Raw genomic sequence first — 23,849 nt, 5'->3', positions numbered from 1 at the left:
TCCATCAGCGCTATCAACTCAGCAGAGAGATCAGATCTATGTGGCCCCACAGACAATGGTGCTATTGCCTGCCTGGGAAGTAGGCAGTGGTTTATTTCCAATTTATACACAGGGGAGCCGAGAGGCGCAGAGCAAGGCACCAGCATAGGGGCCTGAGAGCTAGCATCCGTCTGAGAAGGACCAGAGCAACGCTCATCAGTATGGATGGTCACGTCCACCCCCACAGCAGATCTTATAAGGCCCAGAAGGACCTGCCAAGCGTGGGGACCAGACCCAACCCATTTCTTCTGCAGGGGAAAAAAAAAATCCATCCCAACCAGAGAAGAATTCAGGTGCAGGCGCCCGAGGGAACTATTCTTGCTGAGCTCACGGGAGAGGATGACCTGGTGCACTCGTGATGGTTAAGTAGAGCACATCTTTCTTTCGCCCACACCCTCCTAGGCACATTATAAACCCAGGGATGTCAGTATGTACCTTACCTTAGGACAGCGTGCTGCTAATGGCTACAGGATCCAGAGTGGATCCAGCACCAGCTCCAAATGCTAGCAGCTTATCACAGGGTGGGCTGGCCTTCAGATAAATCAGGAGCTGAGCTCCTCCTGGGAGTAATGAGCTGTTCCACTGGGGATGGGTGTGATTCTGTGTGCTGGATCATTCACACCCACCAAGAACCGGCTTCAACCTGTAGCCTTTTCACCCCAGAGCTTCGCGGATCAGCTGCAAGGTACAACCCAAGGCATTGCAAGACACAAAGGCAACCCTGGCATTTAGCCTCTACAGGGCAGCTATGCCTGCACTGCAGTGTCAAGTGTAACTGGAACTTTAAGGGAGACAAGATTTGTCTCACCTGTGCCTAATTAGCTCCCCCCCCACGATAGGTGAGGCAAGAGACCCATAATAGCCTGGCTCTAAGGAGCTTTGGTGGCACTGAGGGACTTTCAAGAATCACCTGGGGCAAGGGGCTGGGAAGGTTGACTTGTTTTTGGGCCTAAAGCCTCTCTCTGCAAAAAGGGATTGCAATCCTGCTGCTCAGGGGGAGCTGTATTTGATGCCCCAGCTGCCTGTACTGGCCCCTTAGGAGGGTGCCGGAGGAGACCTTAGTATCGGATGCGCAGGGCTCACTGACAAGTGAGCAGGCAAACAAAGCGGGGCCCTTTCAGTACTCAAAGCGAAACTGTTGTGAGGCCAGGAAAGAAGGCCGGTCTCAGGCTATGGCACTGGACTGGGAGCTGGGGCCAGCATGACAAGCCTTAGCTCTGCCACAGACTCCCTGCATGGCCTTAGGCATGTCACGTAGCACCAGCATCGTCCAAAATGCTCAGCTCTGCAAGTACCACGTTGTGGCTTCTGGCTCGGCTCTAGATCCTGTGCTGCTGCTCCCTGTCTGTCAAACCACAGATAACTATGCTCCTTTTGTAGCATCTATTTACACTGTAAACCATTGGAGGCAAGGCAGTCTGTGCACTCCAGAGGTCGAAGATGCGCCATGCCTAGCAGCTCACTGATCCAACATGGGTAATGTGCAGGCACCGGCTCACAAGGCCGCAATGCCATCAGTTGCCCGGGGAGCCCTCAGGACTGCTGTCTCTCCTGTAGTCATGTGTACGCTGGGATGCAGTACCTAAACAAGGACTGGCTTTGGATTGGACGACTAGGAAGGCCTAAATCCCACAGGTTATGCCCTGATCCAAAATGACCAACTAGATCAAGGGGGAGCAGCAGCCACTGTCAGAGAGCAAGACTTGAACTCGTGCTTTTGGAGCACCAGCAAAGCATCTTCAGCTCTCACGGTGCAAACACCAATGCTCCCAACTGCAGAAGCAGCTGTTCCCTCTGCACCTGGCTTCCAGGCTAAATGCTAAACTGCCAACAGGCTGGTCTGAAGGTATCTCCACTCGGCCTACAAGCTGGGTGTGCAGATCCCAGAGGTGGATCCCAGTACCTTTGCCGAAGCAATCGTACAGGTGCATTTTCAGTCTCTTTGCTGTTTGAGATCTGTCCAGTGCTGCTGTTGCCTTTTGGATAAGGTATAAAACAGACTGCACTCTGTAAGGATCCTGTGCTTTGTTCATCTCCGGGTCTGGCCAAATCCCTACTCTAATAATGACATTAATTTTAACCCAGAGCAGCTCCGCGCTGCAGACTTGTGCTACCCAAGCTGTGCCGGTCAGAGCTGCTGATCCCTGACAACAGGGCTGGACTCAATGATCGTCCGAGGTCCCTTCCAGCCCTAATGTCTATGAATAATGTCTATGAAAAAAAACAGAGCTGGGCTAATACAAGACCCAAGCGTACCAGTGTAGCTGGCTTCGCTTTGTTGGAAGAAAATCAGAGTTTACCAGTGCTTTGCCTGAAGAGGATAGCAGCATCCGTGAACCAGCACAGTGTAGACAGCTCCACGCAGCATATGCTATATAACATTCCCCCTGCAGCTTCAGATGCATAGTCCTAAGCTAGTGCAGCGTTGCTGTGAGCTGCGGCACCCTCCCCAGAGGTGGGTGCACCCCAGAATGACGTGGTGGGGGGGGGCAACCCTTATGTCTCCCATCCCTGTCTTCAAGGGACTCTTGCAAGACTGTGCAAAAACCCCGGGAGAAAGAGCACTCTGGGAGAAACAAAAAAAGTCCTGTTGCTATTTGCAAATTCAAGACCAATGAATTCAAATCCCTGTGAATTCCCTGAGACTGGCCACCAGGTCCGCTCTTCCATCCTCGCCGTCTGTCTTTCAGAACTGAATTAAAACCTGCAGAATTTTTAATTGAAAACTATATGCGTCAGCAGCAATTCAACAACGGAGCGAGTTTCAATTACAGGCAAATTTCTTCCCCTTGCTAAGTAACGTTTTTGCTGCCGGCTAAATTTTTAAGTGAAGTACAAAGTGGCGGCCTGTCAGCACTTTAATGTGATCTGAGCTGTTGTGTGGGAAACCTTCCTTTCACTCACAGGCCAAGGAGCTTTTAATTTATCGGTCCCTGCAAGCAGGGAATTGCTTTTTCAGTGTGATCTGGACGATTTGCTTTTATCTTCACTGCTGCGTGGGCGAGGGAGCGATGTGTTCGGAGGACCAGCTCGAGAAGTGGTTTTTTGAAGTCAAAGTTACGGAGGGGGGAGAGATCGGTTTCTGTCTCTGGCAGGACCCCTCAATCCCCTGGCTGTACAGAGCCCTGTGCACCTTGTTTCCCTCTGGGATGGACTATGGGTTTTATTGTAATGTTCCTCGTTTAAACGCGTCCACGCTGCAATAATGTTGTGTGCCTCCGTTTGCCCGTCTTGCTTATCTGTGGGGGAAGAAGGATGCATAGAGTCCCCACTAGATCCTGGTGCTGACTACCTGCATGTCCAGCATCATCAAAAATGGGTGGCACTTGGGTGGACCCCTTTGAACAGACGACGTCCCTCTCTCAGGAGATGAGCTGGGAGGAGCTCTGCAAGGCAAGGCCGCGGGTAGCTGGGGGGTGTCAGAGACTGAAAGCCTGAGGTCTCAGAGTCAGAATAAGCCCCCTACTCAAAAGCCACAACTGGGCTGGCTTTAGGGGTACTTGGGGACCAGGCAAGGCCACACAAGTCCCAAGCAAACACCCTGAGACCTTCACACCTTTGCTCGGCTAACTTGTGACTTTAGCCGATCTGTTATAGCTAATCAGGGCCAAGCCTGGTTGATATGTGGGCACCAGATCTGCAAGGAAAGCCGGTGTGATGCCACCCATGGGCTGACTGCTGACCCACCCAAACCGTGGGGTTTTTTAAGGCCTGAAGTGCCTCCAGCAGAGAGCTGTGGGGAAGAAGACGGGAAGGGAAAGTCACTCCAGGCCCTAGCGAGGCAAAGCGCCAGGAAGGAACTTGAATGCAAGCAGGGAGGTGCGAGGGAAGGGGTGCGCAGGTTGCATGTCCAAGGAGCAGAGAAAGGAGTCGAGGGTCTCAGCTGCAGAGTCAAAGCTGGAGAGAAGAGGCATGGGAAAGGGTGGCAGAGGACTGAGGGATGCCGATGGAGCAAAATGCATAGGGATGACTCAGTCCCACGGGGTAAAGGGCCAGCAAGAGAGAGGGCCAGTTAGCAGCAAGTCCTGTGGCAAGTAGGGCAGACATCTGAAGATGTTGCGGGAAGGATCTGAACCCCAGCAGACTATATAGCAAGGGCGGGCAATTATTTCAGGCTACTTACTGAGTTTTGGCAAGCCATCGTGGGCCGCATGACAGACAGCTGAGGGCAGATCACTATTAATTTTCTCAATTTTTTAGGGGCCCCGCGGGCCAGATGGAATGGCTTGGTGGGCCGCATCTGGCCCCCGGGCTGTATTTCGCCTGCCCCTGCTATGTAGGAAGGATTTGAACTGCAGCGAGCATCAGACATTACTAAGCATGACAGAAGAAAGGCAAAACCACTTGTTCATAGGGCTTGCCCATCGCTGGTGGGAAAGCACTGAACAGCTCAGCAGGCAAAGTGCTTCTGTTAGTAATAACCCACAGAAAATGGACCTGTATTATGGGAAAGCAGTTGGTCTCCTAGATAAGCCACTGGTGTGGCTCGGTTGACCAGGGTTCAGTCCTCCCATCCGCAAAAACATTGTGTAGCTAAGCTCGTTTAACTCACTTAGACCTAGAGAAGCTCACCCGTAAAATGAGCGTATTTCTAGCCGGAATATTTAATTGCAACCTGACATTAATGTGAAGTGCCGGTACGAGCAGAACTCCCAGATTTATCATCTCTCAAATGATGCAGCGAGAGGAGGACCTGACACCTCAAAAAGAAACCCCTCCTTATCATCTGAAACACAGATAATTATCTGCTTATTGTTTTAGGGCATTCTCCGAAAAAGTAATCACGAAGTGTTGCAAGGGGGCTGGAGGCTTGCATCTTCAGAGAGCGACAGACCGTTTTCAATCACAAATGGCAAGTGCTTTATTATATGCCCTCTCCACCTCCAAATCACTTGTGTTTCTTTCTGTTACATAGCGAGCTGCCTGAATGCAATGGAAAGGAAGCACATTTATACCGGCGCTGGTTGAACTGTCTTGGCAGGTAGCAAAATTGAGTTGGACGGTGCTCCCCGCAGTTAATCAATGAATCATTTCAAATCCATTTTTTGCATGATTGGACCAGCTTTCATTTATACTGGCAGAACTTGGGAAATGGAAAAGGACCTGTTCTCAGCATGAGGCTAGCATACTCCTGTTGCATTGAGTCCATGTAGTTTAATTGGTTTTCACCCACCCCCATGAGATATAAGAACAGCAGCGTTACCACCTCAAGAAAGGGGACAAGGAGCTGGTCTACTACCTCTCCTGTCACCTAAAAAATATGGACAGCTCACTTGAAGATTGATGGGAAAAGCACAGAAGAAGACTGAGGCCTAGACCTTGCCACTACCACTCTGCCGCAAGGCCTAGCTTCGAGGTGGAGAATTCAGCGCTCCTGAAACGGGCGTTGGAGCCAGTTAATGGCACAAGCAAAGTGGACACTAAAGAAGTTCCCAAGGAGACAAGAACAGCACAGGAGACAAGACACACTGAAAGGAAGGGAAGCAAGAGAGAAAGGGAGCAAGCCATCCCTGGAGGAAGCTCCTTGTCCCCTTTCTTGAGCTGGCAACACTACTCTTCTTATAGCTCATGGGGGTGGATGGAAACCAATTAAACTACATGGATTAAATGCAACAGGAGTATCCTAGCCTCATGCTGAGAAGAGGTCCTTTTCCATTTCCCAAGTTCTGCCAGTATAAATGAAAGCTGAGTCCAAGATTTCACCCTATCTGCAAATTCCCAATACAACCAGTTCTTACCTTGGCCAAGACCTCCAGTGCAACGCCATCAGACTGTAACCTTTGCGGGACAGAGACTCTTTCTTCCTTCCCTGTACAGCTGCTGGTGCAACGCGATCCTGCTCTGCATCTAGGGCCCTCTCAGTGCCAGCTTACTAGAAATGAAAAAAATAATAATTGTGTTAAATAAGGAACAAGGTGCAGAATGATCTGACCCCACTGCGTGCTCTCAGCACCCATCTCGTCAGTAGGGCTTTTCCCCATGAAACCAAATTTACACCTAAAAAGTTTTCCCAGAGTGGTTTGCTGGTTCAAGATGTGTTTCTTCACATTACTATTGCAGCAAAACCAGTGCTTTTGCACAAACAAAAGGCCCGTGGCCACCACCACTTGTATTGTTTGAAGAACTGACTTAAATCACACCAGCAAAACAACGCTCGACCATCACACGCTGCCCCCAGGTCAGTTCTTCAGACAATATCGGCTATGGCAGCAGAGGGCAAAGCCACCTGTTTTACGGCATTTGCTTCAACAGCTGTGTCTGAAGCAAAGACCAACTTAGCAACACTTCTGGTACATCAGCCAACTTTCTAACCTGAGATAAAGCTGAAATCGTAACGAGGGAGTTTGCAATTAGATATTAGGAAGAACTTTCTAGCATTGGAATAGGTTATTTACAGTTTTCTAACCATCCCCGGAGGTTTTCCAAGAGAGTCAAATACCTATCAGGAACGGTTGGGGTAGGGTTGCTCCTGTCTTGGGACAGAAGTTGGGACCAAATGACCTTTGGAGGGCCTGTCCAGCCCTGTGCATTTTATTAACTTCCTTTGCGGGGTGGGGGAAGCGTGCTGAGTTTGCCACAAAAGGCTCAGCAAACAGAAGCAAGGCTCTCGGAGCGCGTGCGTCCGCACTACTGCTTGCTTTGCTCTGCCGAGAGTCGGGCTTGTTCCAGGAACTCCGTTTCTCCAGATATCGCAGGAATTTGGGTCAGGTTCTTGCCTGGGGAAGATAAGGCCTAGGCTGATTTCCAGTCTTAACGCCTTTTGGCCAATGACCCTACTCATAAGCAAGAAGGCAAATCACTTCAAACACTCCACGCCTCAGTTTCCCCATCGCTAACAGCGATGACAACTCCCCCAGTTCTGCAAAGCATTATGGGTAGGGACGCCTGTAATTCGGACTTCAGGGGTTTTCAGGGCAAAGCCCTAAATTTAGTGTTTCTCCCCCGAAGCTCCGGCAAAGTGTGATTTGGCCAGAAATAGTCTGAAACTGGGGGGAGAGGGTGGGTGGGGAAAAAAGTTTTTGAAAAACCTTATCTGAAGCATGGAGAAGAAAGGCAGCAGAGCCCTGAAACACTGGTGGCCTTAGACTTGTTGGGGCCCTGGGCACGGGAGTCTTTTGGGGCCCCTTAGAGACTTAATTTTCATGACCTATAAGCAAGTCGGATATTTGTTGCAAAATTTTGGGGCCCCCTAAAGTGTGGGGCCCCAGGGCAGTCGCCTGGTTTGCCCTCCCCTAAGGCCTCCACGGCCTGGAAACACCGTGGAAGCCCGCGTTGTTTAGTAAGTGGTGAGCTTTACTTTCTTCAAACAGCTGCAGAGCAGCCGCGTGCTGCTAGTCAATGGTAATCAGCCCCATGGCAGGCTCCCTTCGCCCGTCAGAGGTGAGGGAGAGCCCGCGCTGAAATATGCCTAAAATTGGCTGTGGCAAATCAGCAGGGAACCTGCTTTCCTCCCCCCGCCAGAGCCTGGATTGCAGTAGTCCCTAACTACGGGCTCGTCAACTAGAGGTTGTAAATGAATAGGACACGTTGGCATGTGGGGACTAATTCAGTCAAATTTCTGTGGTTGGACTTCCCCATGTTCCCTTTGAACGGGGATTTGGGACCGAAGCCAGATGTGACATAGCGAGATTTAGCTTTGTGCTCATCAGCCAGCTTCAAAACCAAATCGACATCATTCTTGAAGCAGGGGGAGTGTTTAGAGCCGTCTTCTGCAGAAGTCATGGCACAAAGCCATCCCACAAGGAGGTTCCACTGCCAAAAGGCGGCAATGTCAAGAGAAAGGCTTTCGGAGACGGACGGGACATGGCCCGCTGAATGGAGATGAATGATCTCCACTGTTATAGGAACAGCCACCGCTTGCCCTTGGTGTGCAGAGTGTGGGTCTGAATTTCTGTGCGGTTATTTTCATCACCATTAATGCAAAAGAGTCACGCTGATGTCTGAGTGTGCATTACCCCGGGTGTCCGAAGCCACCCTGGAAATCCACACCCAAGCTATTGCATCCTCATGGGTGTCGCAGACATCTCTGCGTGCTGCTAGGATTTCCTGGGGCACATGTTCCCCGGTCCTCTGTGCTCTGATGACCGGCAATCCTTTCCAATACTTTCCCAGTGCATTGTGGGACAGCTTGCCCGTCTTTCTGGGCACCTGGGAGGATTGTGGGATTGTCTGGGAGTCTCTCAGCACTTGATTGGTTTGAATTTCATCCTCGCTTGGGTTTGAGCCTGTAGCCCAAATGGGCCAATTAGCCTCGTTATACTGGGGTGTGTGTAAATGTGTACTTGATGGTGTGCAAGTGATTGCAGCCTACAGCAAGAGCTTGATTAATGCTGCTGTGAGGATGTGCCCTTCCACCAGGCCATTCTGACCCGGCAGCATTTTACATCCGTGGTGCAATGCCATACCTTGTATGTGCCCCGGTGCGTGAGGCCTGCAGCGTTGTGTTCATGGAAAACCAACCTGCAGGCCCTTGGGCAAGGACTTCGGGGCCTTTGGAGGGCAGGTGTAGACCACCCAAGTGGACGAGTTCCCTCTATTGGGTAGAGCGGGCATAGGTCCAGCTTTGCCACTAACTTGCCCACTGGCTTCAGGTGAATCAATGAACCCTTTTGTGCCTCGGTTGGCAAAATTACTATAGACAGGTCCAACCAGACTTACCCAGTCTGCAAGCTTGTCATGTGGCTGGTACATTTCTCTAGCGACACGCTCAGATGAAAAGTGCTTCATAAATTAAAAGTTCATTAAGAAGACGCTTGGCCAAAATTCATGCTGGATTTGATCATCTATTACACTGAGTGCTAATGTCCTTTTAACCTTTAGAAGAAACCAGAAGCTGATCCAACAGTAAAATGATGATGAACGGCACCTCTGTGCTCTCTATTTGGCAGCTGTGTTCACAAAGCTGGGACGGCAGATGCTTAATATGGCTCAGACTCCCTCTTTATTGCATCCCTGGCACTTGGCAAGAATCGATCTGGGTGGACTTCCCAGCCTCTTTTCTGCAGGGAGCAAGTCTCGACGGTCATCGTAGTCTATGCCTTGCCTCCGATCGATGAATCTGGCTGCGGATGTCAACTTCACAACTGAAATGTAGGATCTTGAGCTCAGGACGGACCATTAGGCATGCTAAGGTTCGATCCTGGCTGAACCGACAGCCTCTGGGGCTTCGGGCAGCTCATCGCATCTTTCTGCATAGTACCGCTGTCCATAAAATGAGGAGAATAATAGCGACCTCCTCTTCAGAGGTGGCTAGAAGATTCATCAGTTCATTGTTAAGTATTTTTGTGCTGAATCAAGTCTCCCGGAGCCACTCAGACACTTGAATGGGAGATGCTGGCTGAGCGTCTCATTACTCAACTAGGTAAGGACTTACTCAATTTGCGATTTCGTGGATTTTGTGGAAACTGTGAAGTCTGCAATCATCTGCAAAATTAACTAAAAAACCCCAATAAAAATAAAATGCTGGCTCCCTAGTGGGAGGGGAGGGTGCTGGCTGGCAAGGTGGCATGAAGGGCAGCCAACCCCTCGTTCCCCCCAGAGCCTCTCCACCAATCAGCACCAAAGGGCGGGGCTGCTGGGAAACGACCATGAAATTGGCCATTTGTGCCATGACTAAGCTGCAAAAATTCCCTTCTCTGTCTGCGAATTAAGTAGGTCCTCAACTGTAGGTGATTATACCATACTTACCCACACCCCATACTCATCTTTTTCTGCAAAAACCAATCCTCTAAAGTCAGGGCGCATGCAAGCTGATTTTCCTTTGCTGGAATGGAAGCATGGAGGAACAGAGGTGCGGAGACTGCTGCAAGATGCCTGCCAGATTTTTTCTCAGGCACAAAGCAGGAGAGGTGGAGTCTGCTTTCACGGCTGCTCTCAAATAGGCAACAACTTTTGCTTGGGCTGCCAACACCGGTTGCCAACTGGGGAGCGACAGTGAAAAAATTAAGACCTCTCCTGCTTCCCAGGCCAGAAAGAAGCTGGCATCCCTCTGGGAGCCTTGCATCTGCATACAAAAACCAGCTCTAGGGATCTTTTCCTCTTCATTCGGCCTTCCAAAAACAAGTCTTATTTGGGGGCGTGTGGTATATGGAAAAGTACAGTGCTTCCCAGCCTAGTAAAGGGCTGTCAGGGAACTTGACCTGGTCCCGTAGTTATGATATAGAGAAAATGTGTGAGAGTGGACGAGTAGCATGGGGCCTGCGTTCAATCCCCTGCTCTGCCACAGGTTGAGGCTCAGCTCTTCCCAGGTAATTAGGGTCTTAACTCTTAATGGGTCACCTGGCTCCCACCGAGCTCATCAGGAGCTAGTCGCCTCAGTGCCCTGGAGGATCTGGGCCTTGGCACTTGTCTACAAGTGGAAGTTCACCGGAGTAACTAATGTGGATAAGTCTGTGTGTAATTGTTCCAGAATCACTATTCCTACACGTACAAAGTCCCACAGGCCTTGTCTTCGCTAGGAAATAAGATGCATTGCTGAAGTGATGTGGGTGCCTTGAGTCAACTAACCCAACATCAAATCATAGACATGAAGGGCTGGAAGGCACCTTGGAAGAGCATCAAGTGCAGCTCCCCTGCTCTTGATCCCCAGCGAAGGGATCATTTGTCCAGTCTCCTCTTGAGGACTTCCCAGGTTGGGGCTGCACCACCTCCTTGGGAAGACTAGCTCAGGTTCTGGTCCCCCTTACTGGAAAGCAGCTCTTCCTTGCATCCGACCTGAAACCATCCTCTGACAGTGGATGGCCATGAGAAGACAAGGCCATGTGTCATTGTCAGGCCAAGTTCAATCGTTAGCCCAGCTGAGACCACCCACTTCTTGTAGTGACCGAGAAGTGCTTCGGCCTCGCTGTACTTCAGCTTTCCCACTTCAGGGAAGGAATAATGGCACCTCTCTTCCTCCCTGGGGCACTGTGAGAATCCACGCATTAAGAGGGGCTTTGAAACCTCAATAAAAATTGCTGGATAGGTACCTGGTACAGATCAACTCTTGTTGCAAGTGCTGCCCGTCGGGAACCCGGGGCACCATGTAGCAGTAGAGGAAGAAGCAACTTTCCCATGCAAAAATGCCCGTAAAAATTCATTAGCCGAATTATTTCAGTTGGTCCAATAAAAGATATCAGATTTACCCAACGAACCCTGTCTGTAAAAATTCAGGGCTCTCGCTGAAGGAGCCCAGGGCTCATGACAGTGCTGAGCATCGCTCAGTTTAAAGCAACGAGAGAGACAGGAATGGGGTGAAACCCCGCTCTCGAACTGTACCCCAGACACCTCGGCAGAGCGGGGGAAGGAAGACCTTTTATTCCCACTACTTTTCAAGCCCTCGCAACCTTTTCAATCACCGTGATGTGCCATCAAACTCCGACACCTAATGAGGGAACAATCATCTTTGCTGCTCTTCCCTTTTATAGCAGCTCAGGCTTTCGGTAACATTATCCCAGGTTGTTTTGACATCTGGCATGTCAGCGAGTGCATTATCTACCACAATATGTTTTCCTTTGAGCAAAAACCTCAGCATAAATTCACTGACAGGTCTGTGAGATGCTGCGGCATGAAACACCTACAGTTTCTGAATAGTAAATCCTCACCCAACGCAGAGCTTGGGAGTTTTTGGAGGGTGAACCTGAATGTTGATTTTTGCATCAAGCCAGCCAGAAGACTAAATGTGGCCTCGGCCGGCTCCATTGGGCTAAACCTGTTCAAGCCTAGGACCGACACAGGTTTCTACTGGGGTATCTGCTGCAGTTAATTAAAGCTTGTTGCCCTAAATTCTCTCCCATCCACACACAAAGCCTTCATGTTTGATGGTGTTTAAGCCTGGGTGAGTTGGCTACCAGCACCCATATGCTGCTTTCACTCACCTGGCAACTCGCACTAAGTGCAACGAGGGTGCCGTTTAAATTTCTCCTCTTGCTGGTTTTCCGGTGCCTTTTTGCCATCCCTTGCATGTCACCCAAGGACAGGATGTTCCCCGGAGCCTGGTGGGAAAGAGTCAGAGCAGCTCAAAATGCAGCATCCTGAACCACGGAGTAGCCCCCAAAAGTCGTAGCAAAGCATGAGAGGGAGCACAGCACCAGGGACAACGTGATAACCCAGGCAGGGCTTTGCAGCGTGGCAGCTTTCTTAGCCAAGCTAAGCTAAGTGAAGACATTCCCATAGCCACTGTAGGTCACAAAGAAGGGTTGAAACCAGAGACAGAAAAGCCTCATACCAGATCTTCACTCACCTGCTCCTTAGCACTGAAGTATATGAATGCTCGACAATAAAGTGTTCATCCTCAGATGACAGATCAGTATTAAAGATAGGGAACTGAGGCACAGAGACTTGGGGTAACCCACAAAAAGACTTAGGGTCTGTCTATATTGCTACCTAGTCCCACTCCCAGGCTGCCCTATAGCCCAGAGATATTGTCCATCTGTATTTAACATCCTTCAGCGTGTCCTTGGAAGCTCACCTGAGCGCGCGGGCACAGGACCCGCTAGCCCATCCTGGTCCTGCAGCGTGCCGCAGCTGACCAAGCGCAGAGGAAGCCCGCCACTGGCACCCCACGTCCTTCTCCACTGCCTGTAATTAGAGCCAAGCGCGAAAGAAGAGGTGAGCAGTGGACGTGATTTCTAGATCTGACTTCTAGGAATCTGTCTGTCTGCTCCTTGCCTCTCCTTCAGCAAGGTGATTTAGAGGCGCAGTTGAGGATGATCATTGCAGAATAACAATGCCCACATATCCCTACGTGCTTCTATGCTCTAAACGTGCCTGTTTTTTAGGTGCCTGGCCCCCACGTAGAGGAACCCCCAGCCCTGAGCTATGCACCCATGCTCCCTATATAATACATGGGGAGAGTTAGAGGCCCCTGAATGAGGTTGGATTTGGGAATACCTAAATGAGCACTACCACACTCCAGGCCATGTCAGACCTCTTCCAGTCTGAGGAGCTCCTCTTTGCAGTGTAAGCTTCACATCCCTGCGCAGATTGTCACCATCCTGCCTGCATTGTACCCAGCAGATATCCTCACCTGTTTTTGCCACCTCAAAGTGCTCAGCAGTTTCAAAACTGTGTCCAGAAACTTTGCATCAGCCGATACTTGTACCCATCACCTTGTGATTTCACTCATCCCCCTCAACAGTCCAGTTCTTGTTAAACCCCAAGCTTATCCACTGCAAGCAGAAAGCTTTGACTGTGGGGGCAAGGGGTTACTATGCTCTGAGAGGACTGATTTTCCTCTCCCTGGGAGGTTTTGATTTGCTTTAGAGTCCAATCTTGCAAGAGCATGTCCGTGCGTTCAGTGCATGCACTGGGAACCCTTGCACTTCTGCATGCTATGCACGGAGAGGAGACGGCCGTCTTTTCCCACATCCTCCCATTCTCCTGAGTAATGAATTCTTCCCACCTAAGACAGTGACAGCAATTGGCTCCCCAAAAAACCACTTGGACACGACAATGGCATTAACATGCTGGCATCCAAGCCTGTGAGTCCCTGTGAAACCACCGCTCTGCAGCTTCTCTATCCACATCACAAATTTGCCCCTCAGAAGGCATAAATCTGAAGCACTGGTGCTGGGCTGCACAATTGGTCCTAACTACAAACTCCCCCCCCCCATATAAATAGTGTGGAACATGCTGTATCGATTTAGCCATCGAGAGAGGCACCTTTGGGGTGGTGCAATCATTTCTCTCTGCAGGACTGGGTTTTGGCTGCAGCCCTCTCCACGCCATCTGGGAGCTGGAATGACCCGGACTGCAAAACGACATACGCTAGCACCTGCGTCTGCTATGAAAGGGGGTTGGTAGCAGGGGTAGCCCAAGATGGGACCGCTCACAAGAGCCTCTGATAATGTGCCATCATGCTCAGCTGAAATGCTCTCTCTTTCTCACCCAAAGTGGGCAAGTGGCTTTGCAAAGCCCTAAATAAGCCTTCCATCACTGAAGCCGGGGCCAGGCAATGCTGCACGTCTGTGTGTCTCGGGAGTCAAGTAGTACTTTTCTGTTGCCAGTTGAAATCTCGGTGCCTACGGCAAAGTAACATCTCCATGAAACAGCTCTTATTTCCTGGGGTCCAGAGTAACACCGGCAGCCTTAGGCTTACCACAAACTCTTTGCAAATGGATCTGTTCCTGAGTCAGGTCCAGAAAAGCACCTAAAATTCCCCCAAGACCCTGGGTCCTAAAACAGGTTTCAATCACTCTTTTTAATTCCTACGTAGGAAAGCTACTCAGCACAACCTGGTTGCAGTGGTTCCTACCCCTGTCAGCAGGACAGCCTCTTTGCTTGAAATCGGTCGTCTACAAATCATTTGTCTCACTTGGCTCAGATCTTTAAAAGCAGCCCCACATCTTCCTTGCAGCGATTAGCCATAATGAAATGCAAGCTAATTATTACCACTTCCCTCTATTTGCTACCCCGATTCCTACCTTGAAATCCAGAGGTCTGGGTTTCCAACTCGGCCACTGCCTCAAACTGAGACCAGTTGCACGGGGCAGTTTTGGATCTCCTACCCCTCCGTTTTTGTAGCTTATTAGGTCTAAAAACTGTGAGGACTGAGTCGGTGTCCATTGCAGCTTTGCATTTTACAGATTCTGAGCAATAAAACAGGCATTTTTGTTGTTCATCTGCCCAGATCTAAGCCAGGACCCAGGGGCTGACTGTTGTACCCCCAGACCTTTCCCTTTCTGCTTGCTGTCCCCTTGCACGGGACTTCAGCTAGCCATGTTTGACGCTGTGTCCTGGTCAACGTTATATTCCTAAAAGGTAGTCTTTGTGGCCATTTTTTATAGCACCAGCATTTTTGCTAATTTGCCTCTTTTGACAGACCAAATTTATCACGTGTTTTAACTGTTCGGGAACATAATGGACCGGATGAGGATCCCCTTCTGCTATCTTACATATGAGAGACAGAGCTGTACAGCCTGGGAACCTGCTTCCGTCTTCTCCTTTAATGTCTGCTTCCTCCGCTGGCTCACCGCTGCCAAGAACGATTCAGGTTCCTTGGCAGAGGCCACTGCCTCTTGGAGCATCACCGTCCTCCCTTTGCTGATCTTTAGCTGCAAACCCGTGTGCCTCTGAGTGTCTATAAACTGGAGCGTCTATAAATTGGTCCACTGCCACTTTATCCTGGAAGTCCTCTCTGGTGCCTGGAGATGCCAGGAACATGAGTCTCTGCAGCCCTTCTGCCAGCCCAGATGGTGTCTCTTCTTGCCTTCACCTGCTACCTCCTCATTTGTACTCCGGCTAGCTCAAATTCTCTAGAGATGGATGGTCGGCTCCAAAGTGCAGGTCAAAGGCATTTAACAGGTAACAGATCTCCACTGTGGTCTGTGACCCATCAATCTCCTTCTTCTCTTTCTCAGCTCAGCTCCTGAAGTCCTTCTGCTGCTTCTCTTGGTTTGCAAGTTCCCAGTTGCCTAAAGCTGCCCTGGTCTCCCCTAGGTCCTGCAAGTCCTTCAGGACCAGGGCCATCTTACAAGTCGGCTTCCTGATCTGGGCTTACTCCCCCCCAGCGGTGCTGCAAGCACCTATTCTGGACACTTCCAAGAAACATTTGCACATTTATCTTGCTGGGATCCTTTGACCCCAGCTGACTTCCTGCCTCTTGGGCAGGGGCCCTGGACCCGATGAACTTCCGAGGTCCCTTCAGCCCTGATGTCGATGAAATCTATGAATCTGTCCAGACCTCCGTCACTAGTCCAACAACCTGCTCGCAGGTCATTGTTGAGTTCTGGCTGGGAGACCCTCAAGCTCTTGCCTGAGATCTTGTGTCACTTTTTTTTGGGGCATCTTTAATTTCTGCCAGCATCACCATCCCTTGTCCAATTGTTGCTTCTCAAAAAACCCCAGCAACTCACATCTCTTTTTGAAAACAGGATCTTGCTCTTGAACCTTTGGACCCAAGTGGCACACCCAGAGTTCAGTGTCTTGCAAATTGTTCCCATACCTACCCAGGGCAGAAGTGAAACACTCTTTGTATGAGAGGGAGAGTCCCAAAATCTTAACCTAGACCTTACAATGACCTTCCAAGGCTTTGCATTTTGTGAACCCAAGAGCTAGAGCCTATGTCAATCATCTTGACCCTTAATGACCCAGAAGGTGGAGCACAGTCAAGGACTTGTGGCTACCATCCATGCCATGCACAGCTCGACCAGCAGTACGGTACCGTCTTGGCTCTGGGCTCGGTAACATCCAGTGACGTATGCTTCAGTGACAGGTCCTGTGATACTCTGCGGGCACATCTACATGACAGTTGATGAATTAGTTCCACAATAAAGTGTCACTGTCTACACATGCAGTGCTATTAGGCTGCAATGAGCTAATTAACTCTGCGGTAGGAAAGTACTGCCTGCCACGAGTATTATTTCACAGATTTCATAGACGTCAGGGCTGGAAGGGACTTCGGGAGATCATCGAGTCCAGCCCCCCGCCCAGAGGGCAGGAAGTCAGCTGGGGTCATAGGATTATCCTGCGGTGGAGTTATTTAGTGCACTGCAACGCATGTGTTGACAGTGGCCGGGGCTGGCTGGGGCATGAGGGTGCCACAGTACGGGTGCTGCCTGCCGGCTAGCCCTACACCGTAGCACCCTTGTGCCCCAGCCAGCCCCTCCGCAGCATGTTGAGCTGGGGGTGGGGGGGAAGCTTTGGGCTAGCAGGCTGACCCTCCCTCCCCGATCCTTTCCCAGCTGGGGCTACACCACCCCAGCTCAACGTGTTACAGCCCTGGCACATGTGCAAATACCGCGCCCAGGAGCAATAAGCTCTGATGCAGACTGCACAGAATTTTATTCAGGGGCATTAATAGCATGTGTAGACGTGCTCAGTTTGGCTCAGTTTTAAGACAGATTCCCCCCCACCCCGGACGCTCCTTCTTACATGTCAGTGTATTTCAGTGAGGTCTTTCAAACCTCTCTCATCCTTTCTCCAATATTTAGCTGGGGAAGTTGTCCAGGTCATGCCTCAAGCCCCAGATTTGAATGCCGTGAAGTTTAGCAGCAGAGAAGAGCGATATCTCACGTCGGCACCGCATGCCTTTCTCCACCCTGCATTCAGGCAGGTGCACAGAGCAAGAAGGAAAGGAAACAAGAACAAGAAATGTGCGGTTCGACCCTCCCTTTAACCACCACCTGTGGCATCTACTACAGAGTCTGTGGCCTTCTTAGCCATCAATGGACTCATCTACAACCCTTTTTCTTGACCATCCTCGACCATGAGGGATTGCTGCCATCACCACCATTTCATCCTACATTTACATTAGCTTATGAAAAAACCCTTGTGTAGCCACAACTGAGGCTGCGCATGCACAGAGGCAGAGCCTCCCGAGCGTCAACTTTGTATTTTAAAGGACAGTAAAATACCCTGCGAACTGGAGAGGACCTTTCGAGCTGCTTCTCTCCTCACCCCCCCCCTCCCGTGGGCTGCATTATCTCACTTCAATCTGACATTTAAATCTGTTAGGAACAGAGAACAGGCGTGCGCGCTCCCTCCCCCGTCGCACTTGCACGACGACGCAGTCAGAGGACAGATGGGGAATGAACTCAGCAGGGCGCCACGATCGGCCCTGCCAGCCTCCGAGGAGGCTGACGGCAGAAAAATGTTCCCGCCCGGACAGATTGCATCCGAGGATGCAGAGAAACAGAATTAGAAACATGCTATTAAAGTCTGACAGCAAGAGAGAGAGCGAGAGAGAGCAAGCGCACCGGGGCTCAAATGCATTAAGCCTCCAATAATAGCCCTGCGTGCCCAGAAAAGCGCGGTGATTCATCACAGTGCTACTCTGCCGGGCCATAAATACTTAGGAAGGAGAGCTTCTGAGGGTGGCGGTGGCAATGGGCCATCACACAGATGTGGGGCAGAGTTGCCCTGATACACATTAGGGGTTGTACATGTGTGCGTGCACACACACACACACACACACCCCCCGCCCATCACCTTGCTTTGAAGCCAGAGTCCATCCCCGCTTCCACCTGTGCCACACGCACTATAACTCCACCAACCCCACCACATATCCTTAACTCTGTCCCCTCCAGCACCTCAGTCCCCTCAATGCCTGCCCCCAGAGGTGAGGTTTTTTATACCCCCTCCTCTGCAAACTGCAGCCACTCATGCCTTGCAAGGTAGATGCTCCTGGTTTAGTGAGCTGGGAAAGAGGCGGCCTGTGGACTTTGGGGTGCTGGTTTTTGTTGGCAGAGGGTAGCTTGTGTGCAGGAGGGTGGTGAAAGGAGTCCTATACAAGCGAGATGGTTGCAGGACAGAGTTAAGGTTGAAGTGACTAGTATGTGGGGTAGGGGAAGCAGGCAGTTTGCATAGTGTCACACTTGGTCATGCACGTGCTATAGGTGTAACACCCTGTTTTGGGCCCGGCACGCGTGCCACACATGGAGGCTCACACCCTCCCAGGGTACCGCTCTGATCCCCTTTGCCTGCCTCCTGAGCTGACGCCCAGCTTTTCCTTCACTGCTTCTTCCACCTGCCACATAAGAGGCATGCATGCTGCAGGTGGGCTACCCCTGGCTTCATCTTCATTAGCAATACCTCCCAGTCAGGGATGATTATCTTCCATGACTGTCCTATCTGGGTCCAAAGACAGCTGTCGAGGCCAATCTGGGATCAACAGATCCTGCTGCAGCTTGGGCGCATGTTTCCATGTGGGGTGGGTGGCTCTGGATTCCTGATTCGGACCGTGACACGCTGTTGCTGCTGCTTGCCTTTTCTGTCCCCTGTTGTCATCATGAGGTTTCAAAGTACTGAGATCCTTGTAGAAGACTCTTCCTCCATTTGGTGCAGTCCTGGGTGATAGTCTGCCGTGCGTTGCATTTTTGCAAGTTGACCTTGAGGATGTCCTTGAAGCACTTCTTTTGCCCTCCTCTGGACTGACCTGGGAAAATAAAACTTGCTTCGGGAGCTGGACATCCAGAGGACGTGGCTGGCCCAGCGAGGTTGATTTTGGATGATCATCGCCTCAATGCGTGTGGTGTTTGCTTGCAAGAAGATGCTAGCATTGGCATGTCTGCTCTCCCACTGGACTCAAAGGATCTTCTGTAGTCAGCATTGATGGTACTTCTCCAGTAACTTGAGGTGTCTCCTGGCTTAGGTTTAGCTCCAATTGCAAAGTTTTGCAAGTAGAGCAGGGTTGAGACAAGCTCAAACATCCTGGGTGACACAGCTATCTCAGCAAACCCCCAAAGAGAACAGAGCTGTGCCGACAGAAGAGGACTTGTTGTCAGCTTGGCCTCTGCTACCCAGAAGGAAGGTGTAGCTCCGCCAGCATAGCTCCTGTAGGGCAGACAGGCCCTTAGTACGTGCAATTATGATGTCCTTTAGGGGCCGGCTTCAGTGATACAACCTCCCGATACCTGTGGTTTCAAGCATTCTCCTTGAGGGCAGTGGTTTTCAACATCTAGGGGGTCCACGAAAGATGACTCTGATCAGTCAAACGTATATGAATACACCGCACTTACAATTCGAAGGGGTCTGTGCCTCCGTTTGAAATTTTGTAGGGGTCCACAGATGATAAAAAGATTGAAAACCACCAGGGTAAGATGTTGGAGGACCAGGCTTGAGCTCCAGAAAGTCCCAGCTTCTTTTCTCACTGCTGACCCGTGTGAATTAGGTCATGGTTTCATGCAGGGGTAGGCAACCTTTTGCCATCGCGGGCCATTGTATGCGACCCAGCCCCTCTGTGGGCTGCAGTCCTGCATCTTCCCGCTCCCTACCCCAGTGATCAGCAGATGCCGCAAAGCGAATAGCTAGGAAAACCCAGGCCCTAGGACTTCAGGGACACCTCCGCGGCTGCTCAGCCTGGAGCATGCTGTCGGACCCTGAGCTGTCGTGGGATCCTGGCCAATGGGCTGGATCTGGCCTGCAGGCTCTAGGTTGCTGAACCCTGGTTGAATGTGCGTGGGTGCTGCCCGTTGAGACTCAGCTGGTCTCAAGGACAAGCTATTGGATCAGATGGGCCATTGCTTGGTGCCGATGCAACAACTCTAATGGTTTGAGAAAGCAAGTGGCCAAGCAAATTGTTGCCCATGTGCTCCTCTGTTTGCCTTTCAATATATCCTTGGATGACTGGGAAGGCTCCTCTAGCTGCTAGCCTGGCTTAAAGAGGGGCTGGGCAGGTCAGCTCCTGCCATCAGGCCCTCTGCTATCCTCATTTAAGACGTGCACCTAATTTCCAGCAGCTAATTTTTTTGGGGAAAAAAGGTGTGTGCTGTATATGAGTAAATATGGTATTCATCTCATCCTAGGGCCCCAGCATGTGCTATGTGCTGCACAGACAAATTGGGGAAAACCGCCCCTGCTGCAAAGAGCTAATGATCCAAAAAGTGAGGAATGGATGAAACAGAAGAGGGAGGAAGCTGCTCATGACCTTTCTACCTGGTTATCGTGATGCACTGTGGCAGACATGGGCTTTCACGAGGGATTTGAAGGATGTGGCTTGTACATGAGCTCAGGCAGAGCTTTCCACGCACATAGAGAAGCAGTGAAGAAAAGGCATAGCAGTGGTCATGGGAGAACTGGATCAAAGGACCCGGCAGCCAGTGCCATGAGGACGTGGGGCAGTAGTATTTTGCTCTGGGGCCACCTTCTTCCTTTGACATCCCTAAACCTTCTCTCTGTATCACAGCACAAGGAAATGCTCCATTTCTCTGCTGGCTATTTGTGCGTCAGGAGGGCTGTTCCTAACCTTTTGCAATATTTAGCTAATACTGCAAGCACCTATATAGTCATACATATATATATGTGTGTAGATATATCATTCAGTGCTGCAGGTGTTCATTATTGCAAGAGAGAATATGTCAAATATAACAGAGCTTGTGCCTTTGTTTGGTTTTTTTTTCCTTCCTTGCTTAACCTGCAACCAGTGAATATTTCAGTCTCAGGTCAAATCAACTCCAACTGGTCGTTCTTGCACTTCAGGATTTGTTTCATGACCTTACTTGTCTTCAGAGCACCTGAAAGGTGAACCTGGGAAGATGCAAGGAAGCAGGGTTGGAATCACACCACTCTTTCACACAGAAAATCCTCCTGAAAGACAGCAGAGGAAGCAAAGAAGAAATGACACCGGATTTCTGATAGTAATAGCCCTCATTTCCAAAGTCCCTTTTCCAAACTGCCCCACCGTAATCCCAAAATGTGCTCAGCTCTGGGGTGGGTCGTGACAGCGCATAGCAAAAATGGCACGTAACAAAGTGCACAGTGATTGAAAGGAAAAAAGCAAGGAGCAATCCATGAAATGAAAACTAGGGGAGGGTAGTTATAAAAGCAGGAGGAAATGACCTGCAGCAGAGCAGCGTAGGCAGTGCCAGGAGTGACGACTCACGTCCCCGCAAACAAATGGCTCTGTGATCACAAAGTGCTCAGGACCCCTGCTTCACATCTCAAACAAAAGGCAAGACCCCCAGTAATGCTGGCTGCTTAACATTGCTTTGGTGCTGACAAACCTGCTTTAACTTCACCGTCGGACTAGCAAAGATGTCACAGTGTCATTGTACAGCAATGTGCAGCACAATAACAGCAGATTTGTGTGGGATGGAGACATATTAGGGTCTAAAACAAGCATTGCAATTGTTGCCTGTGTGATTTTTTTGATAACAAGCTCAGATCAGCATTGCAGTAATTAGGATGGCTCGGTGCCTTCGCGGGCTAGCCAGTTCAGTTCCCAGATCATCATCCATGGCATGTAGAAAGTATGTGTAATTATGCAGAAAGCAGGATGTGTTTGCTTATACCTTTTACTGGACTGAGTATATCATTGGGAGAGATGTCAGACAAGCTTTTAGGGAGAAAATGCCTTTCCTCAGGTCTGGGGAAGAAGCAGAAATGGGCAAAGCTAAATACCAGGTAGAACGATTACTTTTGTTTAACCCCATTATGCAAGTGCAATGGTCACTTATGAAGGGCAATACATTTGTGGAGTGAGGAGGACTGCTGAGAAGCAGTTAAAGACTGAATGACTGTTAACTGTGTAAACTTTCCTTTTGCTCTTGCAGCTGCAGTCTGCTGGAAAGACCCAAGGGCAACATGTAGCAATGTCAAATGAAGAGGGAAGACTGGGAGCAGCAAACCACCAGTAAGGGAGGCTCTGCCCACACTCCCCAATGCCCACCCACGGTCTTATCCTAGCTGGATGCATCTGCCGATGGGTTTAACTGTGAAACAATTAACAACATTGACACTGAAAAACACCCGCTAGCACCAGGTTTGGAGTTAACCCTAGATTTAGAGGAATGGAGTCAGATCATCTCCAATTCCGGATTTAAAGAGCGGGGCACAATCAAATGTTCGGCTCAGCACAATGTCTAAGTGCCAGGGCTTTCCACAGGGGATCTGACAGAGGTCAAAGGAGGCAATAAACAATCCTTTCCCTCTTCCAACCTGGGAGGGCTCACAGCAGGTCTGTACTAGCTTCATTACTGTTATGACTGCCCATACCTAGAGCACCAGGTAGGGACCCTTCTGTCTTTTCTCAGGGGCCTTAGACCTGCACTGCCCATTCAAGACAACCCTCTTCCAGGCAAGCTATAACAGTGGGTGGGATTTTTGTGCATGTTCAGAGTCCATGGGGAGACTCAGACAGCATTTGGTTCATAAAGCATGTTTTAGCCCTTGTGTTTGTGGACTCAGCACTGGACTGGCTCCTCCTCAGAGTAAAATTTTGGAACCACAAAAGCCAGGTGCTTTATATTCCTGAACAAAGTCCAGCTTTGAAAGGCAGTGATGCAGCTGTTGTACTAGTTGGGGCTGGCAGACTAGACCCTACTGGTTCATGGTATTACATATCATGTGCACTCAGAAGGTAACCAGTTTTTTCCCCCCATTCTCTGAAGCTTTCTGGTCTTAAAGGGTGCCTATACACATCACAAGGTTTAATCATCACTAAATTCAATAGGTTTATAAAATTTACGCTTGTTTATTTTGGAGCGTCGCATCAATGGGTGCATGGACTAGGTTTTCAAACAAATTAAGCCTGGTCCCCAGCCAGCAATACAGGAGAGTGGGACGGTCCCATGCCCCCACCCCATGCCCTGCCATGCAGCTGTGGGAGCAGGGAGCTGGTGCACAGCACAAGAAAACAAAAGCAGAAGCAATTTGAAAGCGGCAGCAATTGAAAGGGGGTGAACTACAAAAAAGTTGTAGTGCCATCTAGTGGACAAAGGGCGCATTACATGTCTTCGAGTGCCTTTGTGTTTTCATGCAAGCTACGCTTTAATTTGTAGTGAGCCAAACTAAATTACATCCCAGGAGTTTTACTTTAATGTGCTAGAAAGACTTTTAAAGCATCTGGAAAACCTGCTTGTGCAAACAGCCACGCTGTTGCAGTGCTAGAAAGAGCAAAAAATGTGGCATGTACGAACACCCAAAGAAACTCAAGAGAACAACGATGAACACAGCAGAGACCTTAAAAAACCTCTCTGAACAACACAAGAAAGTGGCACCCCTTTCATCTCATGTGAACTGAGACCAAGTCAGTGGAACAAGGCGGAGCTCCTCTGTGAGAGGGACTTTTATTGGGTTAGCCGATTGGGAACAGATTTACGTTGAACAGAAATAAAACCTTATCTACAGAAGATGCACTTGATTTCACTTCAGCCACTTTGGCTGCAATAACCTGCAGGTGTGGACACTCTCAGGTTGGTTTAAAACTGCTTACGTTACTTTAAGTTTGCCCTTTAAACAGAGCTGTTTTTTCCCTGGAACTTGTCCAGACAGCAGGTTTATACTGGTATAACCAGCTTTTACACTGTAAAGAAGAAGATGCAACGGAGGAGTGGCCAGATGGCATAAACCTCTCTACTCAGTTGGAACTTACTTAAATCTGGTGTAGAATTACA

The sequence above is a fragment of the Crocodylus porosus genome, unplaced genomic scaffold, assembly GCF_001723895.1.
Source record: "Crocodylus porosus isolate Cpor-Errol unplaced genomic scaffold, CroPor_comp1, whole genome shotgun sequence".
NCBI classification, from domain to species: Eukaryota; Metazoa; Chordata; order Crocodylia; family Crocodylidae; genus Crocodylus; species Crocodylus porosus.
This window is presented reverse-complemented; position numbering follows the sequence as displayed.